Here is a 10,593-nt window from a genome sequence, read left to right on the forward strand (position 1 = left end):
CACAAACTTCATGTTTGTTGCAAAGATATTTAACACAACATTAAAATTTCGCAAACCATATTTTCAACAAGGTAAAACATTGTTCAAACTTGTGTGAGCTAAGGACTAACGAGGTCTCACCTTTTAACGTGTGATTCCTTACAATGGTGATATGTATATTCAAAAACTCTCATTTGAAGTGAACATTTTGTATTCGAAATGTTTATGAAAGAGCTATACAAATTATTCGACAAACATGAAATCCTGTTAAAATAATCGCGGATACCCAAGGAACAAAACAAATGAGCTTGTGATGCACTGTTTGGAACCTTTGGTGTAGTAATGAATATTACTGAAGTTTTTTCCCAACACCAAACCGTTATTTTTAACACCTCGACACGTGTTTCGATCACCAAGTCATCATCTTCAAGAGGAAGATCAAACTGATCTTTCTCTTGAAGATGATGACTTGGTGGTCGAAACACGTGTCGAGGTGTTGAAAATAACAGTTTGGTGTTGGAAAAAAACTCCAGTAATATTAAAAACAAATGAGAGTTGAAAGTAAACATTATTATTATTAATAAATATTACCAAGATAATCAAAAAGGGATAATACAATGTTTTCAATTATATTTGAAAGCGGTGCCGATTGTTTTGATACTCTTTATCGGCTTATTTTTATTGTAACTTGACCATTATCAAATATGTGAAGAAAGAATTATCGACGTGTCGATAAAAACTGACTTGGGAGGCCATGTTTTCGCATTTAGGCATAACTTTCAATTGTAAACACCTTTTTTTGATAACATTTTGCTGAATTTTCTGAAATAAGGATACTTTCCTGTAGTAAAATTTTTATATTTTTGACCTACTCTGTAAGTGTACCTAATATCATTATCGAATATCCACCAACTTTTGGCAATATTTGTATTTTGGTTGCGAAGTTAAATGACCACACTATATATGTATACAGACACCGCTTACTACCAAGTATGCAAAAAATTTCTTCATGAATGTAGAAAATAGAGGATTGTGAAAATATTTTCAACGTTATTTTATTTCGAAATTTCACATATTATTTTACACGATTGGGATAAAAAACATATTTCAATGTACCATTGAACGTTCCTAAATTCACCCCTGATTAACTGGTTGCAGCATTGTCTTTTCCGAAAATGTAAAGTGTCAATGAACGCATCTTTGGAATTAATGATGTTGACCATTATTTTGAACAGTTATTAGCAATAAGGAAACACGAAATTACAATATTCATTAAAACAAATATATTCTTTTTATGCATAAATATTTAAAAAAACGAACTGATTTGCAATTTAAATTCAATTAATGAAAGGTGGAAATTCTTATTGTGTTATACAGTAGGGACAAAAATAGTCCCTCCTCCCTTTTTGTAAAATTGAATCATTTTTGGTACTTTTTGATAAAAAAGCCACTAGTGTGACATCACTTATCGACGAGAGGGAGCTACCAATTTTTATTTCGAATAGAAAGGAGGATCTTTTGTGACATTTCGTATGGAAGGTATTTCAATTCTTCAAACATTGGCTTTCACATTTTTGAATTTCGATTACCTATTTCAGAGTTACTGATCTTTGAATTTGGTACTAGGAATTTCGTAACTCCATCTCCCTATGTTAGATTTTTTTAATAAATGTACATTGGAAGGAGGAATAAAGCAGTGACATTTTTGCAACAGATTAGAGTTAAATAAAATAGCATTTTATTCGAACCTCGTTATTTATCTCAGACATGAAAAAATCTTTTGAGCAAATGTTCAGAGAATTAAAGTTCTAGTAGTTGGGAGAAGTGTTCTTGGACAGTTGTTACTGGTTGTACATTGCTTAAAAGTGGGTTCTGACATTGATTATTTAAATAGTTAGAGCAGAATCGCAGTTTATACCGTAAAAATCTGACGATGTTGATGAAAAGGAATGGAAGTTTATCAAATAGATAAAAAAAGCGAAGGTAACAGACAAAGATGAATGAGTTGTGCCTGCTTACCAGCAGAAAATGTAGGGCTATCCATTCTAGATTGCAATGTATGTTGAAGATAAAGAAAGAAGTGAATTTGATGTCATTTTTCAAAGTACATGCATTCATGAAGGCATATACAGGGAAGACGATTTGCGGGCGTTTGTCACAGATGCAGTGGACATACCTTCTTAAGATCTCTTGTACTCGTAAAATATGTTAATTCTGCGTCTTACGCTTACATGACATAAGATATCAGTTAAGTGCGTTTAGTGAATCCACCAATCAAGTGGTTGGCAATAATACATCAGGAACATAATCCTATCGTCCGCTACCATTACTGAGAATAGTAGCATGACAGTAGACCAAATCCAACAAATAGGATAGAAATTGGCAGTTGTGGCGACATGTTGGTGTAAAAAGTATCAGTGATGACAAACATGAGCGGAAGTGCTTGTTAAGTTCCGAGAATATTAGCAGTATTAAATAGAACATTTTCTTTGTTTTGTAAAAAACGACATATTAATATTACTTTTCACATTCATTGAAAATATCAAGAATAAAGGTTTTGAAACATTTGTCAATAATATTTTATTTGATTTTTGAAAAAGAAGGAAGAAAGGAAGAAAGATGGAAAAGTAGAAAACCAAAAACCTTTTGACAAATTGAGGCTTTCGCGGCCAATATTTTCAGTGTTACGATTTTCGTTCGGGTTTGAAGGCCGTCGTGGTTTGGAACTGTATCCCAACGTTTCGCCAGCACGAGTAGCTAGCTTCTTCAGATGTCTATTCATCCTGGTGATTCAATGATGACTCGTGATTTCTAGTTCGTAAGCTGTATTTATGTTGACATAGGTAGCCCGCCTTTCTAATTGGTTCGTTGTTATTGTCAAAGTGTTATTACCTGTTACATTGTGTTGCACTGCTGCCACCTTAGCATCTTTGGCCGAAGTGTTATTACCTGTTACATTCCCTTGCACTGCTGCCACCCTGGCATCTTTTAGTATGGGATTCCAAATCCGGTTAAGCGTTATCGCCTCCTCTTTTCTATTGTAGTTTTCTGTATGTTTATGGATTTCTATGGCTTCCCGTACAAGCCGACTGTGGTATCCATGATCGGGTGCAAGTAGTTTCACATCTTCAAATAGTGTCGTATGATCTCCTTCACTAAACGCGTGTTTCGCTACTGCAGATTTTTCTATTTGACCTAATCTACAGTTTCTCCGATGTTTATTCAGCCTTGTACCCATGGATCTTTTGGTGGTACCGATATAAACTTTTCCGCTGGTGCATGGTATACGGTACACCCCCGCAGCTGAGAGTGGATCTCTTTTGTCTTTCGCAGATCTCAGGCTTTGCTGTATTTTTCTGGTGGGCTCGAACACTGTTTTTATGTTATGCTTCCTCAGGATTTTCCCGATTATATCTGTAACCCTAGGGATGTACGATAGAAACGCACGTGCAACCGTTTGATTTTCCTCCCAATTTTGACTTGTAGAATTCTTCAGTTTTTCTTGTAGGTGTTCCGGTTCACATATTCTACGGGCACGTTTCGTCAGGGTGTTGATAACTCCCCGCTTTTGACTTAGATGATGGTTCGGAAGTGCATGCAGATATCTGTCCATCTGTGTCGGTTTTCGGTACACTTTATGTGTCAGTCTTGTGCCACGCTTTTCGAGGGGTACATCTAGAAAAGGTATTAGTTGTTCCTGTTCAGTCTCCATGGTGAATTTGATGCTGGAGTGTTGAGCATTTATTTGGTCTAGAAATAGGTTCAGTCTGTCCCTCCCATGTCTCCAGATAACGAAGGTGTCATCCACGTAACGTAGTCAAATGGTTGGTTTCAAATCAAAAGCGTCGATTGCCTTCTTCTCAAATTTCTTCATGAAGAAGTTTGGTATCACTGGGCTGAGTGGACTTCCCATAGCTACGCCGTCTAATTGCTCATAGAACTCTCCTCTCCATTGGAAATAACTACCCGTGAGGCAGGCCTTGAAGAGTTCGACAGTATCACTAGGGAACAGGTTGGCTATCTCTCTCGAAGAAGCTTCCAGCGGGACAACATCGAAACTGATGACTGACTGGCTCAAAGGTTACACTCTCAATTTTTCTCACAAAGTCCATTGAATCTTTGACGTATGAGGTTGTTTTTCCAACGTGAGGCTGCAGGTGCGATGCAAGATGTTTTGACATGTAATACGTAGGCGAACCCGGTGCACTCACTATGAGTCCCACGGAACTTCTTTTACGTGTATCTTCGGAAGACCATAGAACCTTGGCGGGACGGCTTCTGTTCTCAAGATGGTCTTCTGAGTGGTTTCCGACAATGATGACGATTTCATAAGATGGTTCTCAATCCGCAACCTTGATTGTGTTGGGTCTCTTTTTAGCTTGCGGTAGCTAGACAGGTCGAAAAATTCTTCAATTTTCATGACGTATTCTTCTGTTTTCAAGAGCACCGTGGCATTTCCCTTGTCAGCTGATAGAATGATGATCCCCTCATCTGAGTTCAGGTTTTTTAAGGCCACAATGTCTCAATTTATTTTAGCAAGGCAATGTCTACCTCTGCCAGTTGACACCGTGTATTGTGTACGCTTCAGCTATAGAAAAGCTGGTATGATATTTGTGTGCTGGCGAAGCGTTAGGATACATTTCCAAAACACGACGGCCTTTGATGTTACAAGATCGTAACACCAAAAACCTTTTTTCGCAAAAATCAATGTTTTCGTTGAATATACCCTTTCCAATTCAAAAAAAATTCCTATGACTGGGACTCAATTAAATTAGCGAATGAATGTCATTACGTACTGTCATCGATGACATAAGTAGATTTAACTCATTCGTGACATAAGGTCGTAATCTTATGAATTGATTGAGTGCTTTATTTTGTAATGTTATCCAGATTGGTACTAAAAAGGCAATAAGGCAAGTGTCTTATTCCGAAACATCAGATGTCCGCCATTGAGGATGACAGTGTTCCATATAAGTGAAATTTTACTTCTTTCGTACCTATAATATTTTGTGTAGCAATTCTATGAATGATATGAGATTAAATTCCATAACGAATGTTTGAAGTACAAACTGAATAGGAAAAAGTGCTTTTTGTATAATTCAATGTTCACATAAGAGTATTTGTTTCAAAAGTAAGTTTTTTCCTGTAATTCAATGTTTATACGAAAGTAGTTGTTTCGAGAGAACTTTTTTCCAGTTTGTGTCTGGAAATTGCTTCTTTGCATGATCTACACATCTTTGCGAATAGTTTTCTTTGAAATTAATTCCTTTCTTCCTTTCTTTGCAATATTCCTACATTTTTTTCTATAAAATCTATCTCCCCTTAAAATTTGAATTTTATTTGAAGTTACAACGTACAAACCCTCAGATCATTTAGAATTCACGTTTTGATAACTTAAAAACACGCGCCTTTTTATAAGTTGGACTTAAACTCGCTGAAGCGTACCTACTTCATGGCCATTGAAAAATACACATAAGTAGAATAGAATAAAATAAAATAGAATAGAATAGAATAGAATAGAATAGAATAGAATAGAATAGAATAGAATAGAATAGAATAGAATAGAATAGAATAGAATAGAATAGAATAGAATAGAATAGAATAGAATAGAATAGAATAGAATAGAATAGAATAGAATAGAATAGAATAGAATAGAATAGAATAGAATAGAATAGAATAGAATAGAATAGAAATGTATTTATACTGAACAACAAACAGAATGGTTTCCACTTACATGATGCATAGTTTTTTTTAACATTTATTTATAACATTTTACATGGTGATAAGGTTAAAATCGATATAAAATATAACAATATAAAACAATAAATAATAAAATGACCGTAAAAGAATTCAGACACATTTGAGCATTCGAAGGAGTTGTCCCTCTGTAATACTGAATATATCTAGTTCACGGTTCCTCACCATTTTGTTAACGGTTTTGAGATATTGTTGAAGAGGAGACAAATTGTTTGAGACACGAAATAGATTGTCTTCTTTTCTCAGTCTACAGGTACAATAAAATCAATAGTATAGAGAATTTCAGGTACTTACAGTTTTCTAAGAATGTTAAAAACAAAAATCACTTCCGAGGACTCACGGCGGTCTATCGATGGTTGCATATTAAATTCTTGTAATTGGCTAGAATACGATATAAATAAAGGCCAGACATTGTGTTTTCTGAAAAAGAGTGTTCTTAATAATCGTTTCTGGACTTTTTCTATTGTATCAGAATATAAAAAAGTCTTTGGATTCCAAATGACACAACCATATTCGAGCTTAGAACGAACAATGGAGTTATAATAATAATAATAATAATAATAATAATAATATTTATTGGCAAAAATACATTGTTCAATGATACAAATTGTACGAGTCAATTTCCAAATAAATATAGAATTCCCACAGAAGGATATACCTGTGCGTGGGGTCTGCAGAAATTTGAATACTAATGAATACAATTTAAAATATAAAGTGGTATGAGTAAATAAATAAAAGGTAAGACGTTTTAAAATTATATCAGACATATTATTTTAATTATATCATCAATCTTCTTGTATGAATATGTGAATCAGTTTCTATGCATCTCACTATGATAGTAAACATTTTTCATATCAACGTGTTGGTGTATCTGAAGCCTTGGCAAGCCTAAGACCCAGGTTTTGAGTTTGTTCTTAAATGAATTATCACTCCTGATATTTTTTATATGATGTGGGACGAGATTATATAACCGAGGAGCTAGGTATGAGTAAGACCTTTGAAGGATGTTTTTCCTTGAATTCGGGACATATGAATTATTTTTTTGTCGAGTTTCATATTGGTGTTCTATTATCCTTAATTCATGTCTATTATTATGTTGTCTTATTATAGTTTTGAGAAAGTAGAGTTGTCTTATGTCTAGAATTGATGTTTCTTTATATAATGAGTCGGTCGGGTAAGTTCTTTTTTTGAGGTGGATAATTTTCAATACTGATTTTTGTGTTTGTTCTAGGTGTTTCAGAAAAGTTGTGTTTGCTGCTCCCCAAGCAATTATTCCGTATGTAAGGTGGGTTTCGAACAATGCATAGTATAGCATTCGCATCTGGGCTGTTTGTAGGTATGGTCTCACGTATTTTAATCTATATGCAACAAATCGTAGTTTTTTGACTAAGTAATCAATATGTGCATCCCATTTTAGATGTGCGTCAATATATATACCAAGGTATTTCAATTTATCCACTGATGAAACGGAAAGTTCTACGTCATCGTATTTTATTGAAAGTGATTTGAAATCTGGTAGATTCTTGGCATACGAAGTGAAGGTAATGTAAAATGTTTTGGATATATTTATACTCAATAATTTACTTTCGAACCATTTAATTATTATTTTGAAATTTTTTTCTGCTTTTTGTTTCAGAGAATTCCAGGATTCCGATTGAAAAATGATTGCAGTGTCGTCAGCAAAGCTGATTATATCACCTTCCACATTCAGTGAGAACATATCGTTCAGGTAGATGTTAAAAAGTAGCGGACCCAAAACGGTTCCCTGAGGTACGCCGTACTCAACAGTGTGTAGGTCACTCTTGACGTCTTTAATTTTTACACATTGTTTTCTTTGATTCAGATAACTGCACAATAGTGAGTACGGTAGACCTCTGAATCCGATGCTGTCCAGTACTTCTAGCAGTTGATTGTGACTGACAGTGTCAAAAGCTTTTTTCAAATCTACGAATATACATAGGGATGGTACATTTTCATCTACGTATTTACTAATGTGGTTTGTGAGAAATGATATGGCGTCTACAGTTGATTTGCCCTGTTGAAAACCGTACTGATTTTTAGATAAAATATTATTTTTATTTAAGTATGCGCTGATTCGCGATTTCAGGATAGACTCATAAATTTTCGCGAAATTTGTAATAACAGATATTGGACGGTAGTTCTCCAGTTTGGTTCTATTTCCAGATTTAAATATTGGTGTTATAATAGCAATTTTGAAGGGGTTTGGACATATTCCACTACTGAAAGACCAGTTTATCAGGTAAGTTAATGGTTTTGCAAGTTCTTTAGCTATTAATTTGATAGTTTCTGCTCGGAGATTGTCGATTCCGGGACATTTTTTATTTTTTAGGTTTTGTATAGTTCGCTCGATTTCTAATTCATTGGTTTCTTCTAGGAAAAAGGATTTAATTTTTCTATTTTTCAGATAGTTTTTTCTGTAATTTGGCCTTTTAAGAATGTCATTTGCTAGGTTTTGACCAACTTTCGTGAAATATCCGACGAATTCATTGGCGATTTGTTGGGGATCATTAATTTTTTCACCATCTTCTAAACAGATTTCTCTTATTTCTTCTTTATTATTTCTTTTGTTAGTAATTTCATTTATTGTTTTCCACAACTTTGAGGAATCTCTTTTATTATCATCAATTTTTATTTTATAATAGTTAATTTTAGATTCATCCATTACTTTTTGAAGTTTATTTTTATATTGATTGTATTTTGTTTGATTCACTGCAGTTGGATTCGCCTTCATTGTTTTATACAATTCGGTTTTTTTATGTATCGACTTAAGTATACCATCAGTAACCCATGGGTTCCTTTTGGTATCTCGTCGTCTGATTTTCACAGTATTTGTACTCAGTTCCACGATTTTGTTCACTTTTTCAATTAATATTTCAGTAGCAGCTTCAATATCATCTGTTGAGTAGACTTCTAACCAGTTCTCACCAGCTATGTTATGTTTTAGTTTTTGATTGTCTATGAATTTTTGAAATTTTGGATATTGAGGTGGTTCACTTTTTGTTTCAGGTGTGATAATTTGTAATATGATCGAATAGTGGTCTGTAATATCAGTTTCAAGGATGAATGGATTGAATTTGAGTAAACTATTTGAAGTATTTTTCACGAAGCAGTGATCAATACAAGTGCCAGAGGTGAATCTAGTTATTCTGTTGATGTAGGATATAAATCCCTGTAACAAACAAGTATCGTGATTGAATTCACGACAAAGCTCATTTTTCTATAACATTCAGAACACACCAGTAAAAATGATCCCGAGCTCTTTCATCTCATTGATTCTCTGTAAATTGGTGTGAATAATGAACTAGTGGGTGAATTTCTTCGTGTGAAACTCATTATTTTGCATTTAGCTTCGTTAAAAGATAGGTCAGATACCGAAAAGTAAGTAGATAAATTATTGAGATCATCTTGAAGCATATCAGAATCTTTTTCGCTTTCGATTCTTCTGAAAAACTTGAGATCATCGGCATACAGGAGAAATTGTGAATGCCCGATATACCCAGAAACGTCATTACTTAAATGAAATGAATAAAAACACTTTTGTCTGAATACCATTGGTAAATTTTATTTATACGTCCGGTTTCGGGTTTGACCCCATTATCGAGTATAAAACTTGATTTATACTTGATTTAATACTTGATAATGGGGTCAAACCCGAAACCGGATGTATAAATAAAATTTACCAATGGTATTCAGACAAAAGAGTTTTTATTCATTTCATTTAAGTGATCATCAATTACTATAAATTAAACAAGTCATCAATCACACATAATAGAAACGTCATTAACAAATAACAAAATCGAGCCCTGAGGAACTCCCGAAGTAGCAGTGAATTCGAACGAAGATACGTTGTTGAACTGTACGAACTGTATTCTGTTGGATAGATATCAGTGAAAGAAATCAAGTGCGTTGTTTGTGAAACCGAATGCTTTTAATTTCAGGATCAAAACCCCGTGGTTAACAAATGCTACTTTCTTACTTTTGTGGCTAATTGTGTATTGGATGTAGAAGCGATGAATTACTAACATTTCACTATCTTGATATTGACACTGATAGACTGGGCACAGCTTTTTGTCAGTATTCGAATTAAATATTTCTTAATAGAATATCTGGTCGAAAAGTACGTTTGGAGAAGCCCGCAAAATCACCCGAATCAGATCCGATTGGGACTAAACCACCAACTTTAGACGATTTAAAAAGTTAAGTGTTTAATGTTATCGATGTTAATTACCCCCTTTGTGAGGTCAACTTAGGTGTGTTTATAAAGAATGATCATTTTCCACAAAAAATTGCATTACAAAAATGTCGATCAAAAGTTTTCCCCCTGAATATAAAAATCAACGGATACAACCAAATTTTTCTAAACGACAACGATGAGAAATTGGCTTTTTGGTCCAAATTGGTCCACTATGTATAAGTTCTCATTATCGTTTTTACTCAACCGCTTATGTATTATTTTCGTTCATTAATTTTTTCTACTCTGAAATCTATTTTTATTACCTATGAATTATGATGAAAATCCTGCACTTTACTGCCAGATTTTCCAAGTGAAAATTATTTTGTGATTATCCTGAAATTGACATCCGATTTCCAACATTTTGATTTATTGGAGATATGGAATTATTTGCTATGCATACTAAAGGATAGATTCCACATTCTGAAATTTTGTATTGCATTATGTTAAATCATTTTCATTAGTACGTTTCAGTGTATTATTTCATTTTGGTTCTTCATAATATTATTGATTATAAACGCATGTATTCAAAAAATAAAATCTGTTTACTATTTGAAAAAAATTAGTCCCTTGGAAATTAAACACTATAATTTTCATCACCTTAA

The sequence above is a fragment of the Leptinotarsa decemlineata genome, unplaced genomic scaffold (assembly GCF_025532065.1).
Source record: "Leptinotarsa decemlineata unplaced genomic scaffold, Ldec_3_MD MMD2_tig00000133_RagTag_RagTag, whole genome shotgun sequence".
NCBI lineage: Eukaryota > Metazoa > Arthropoda > Insecta > Coleoptera > Chrysomelidae > Leptinotarsa > Leptinotarsa decemlineata.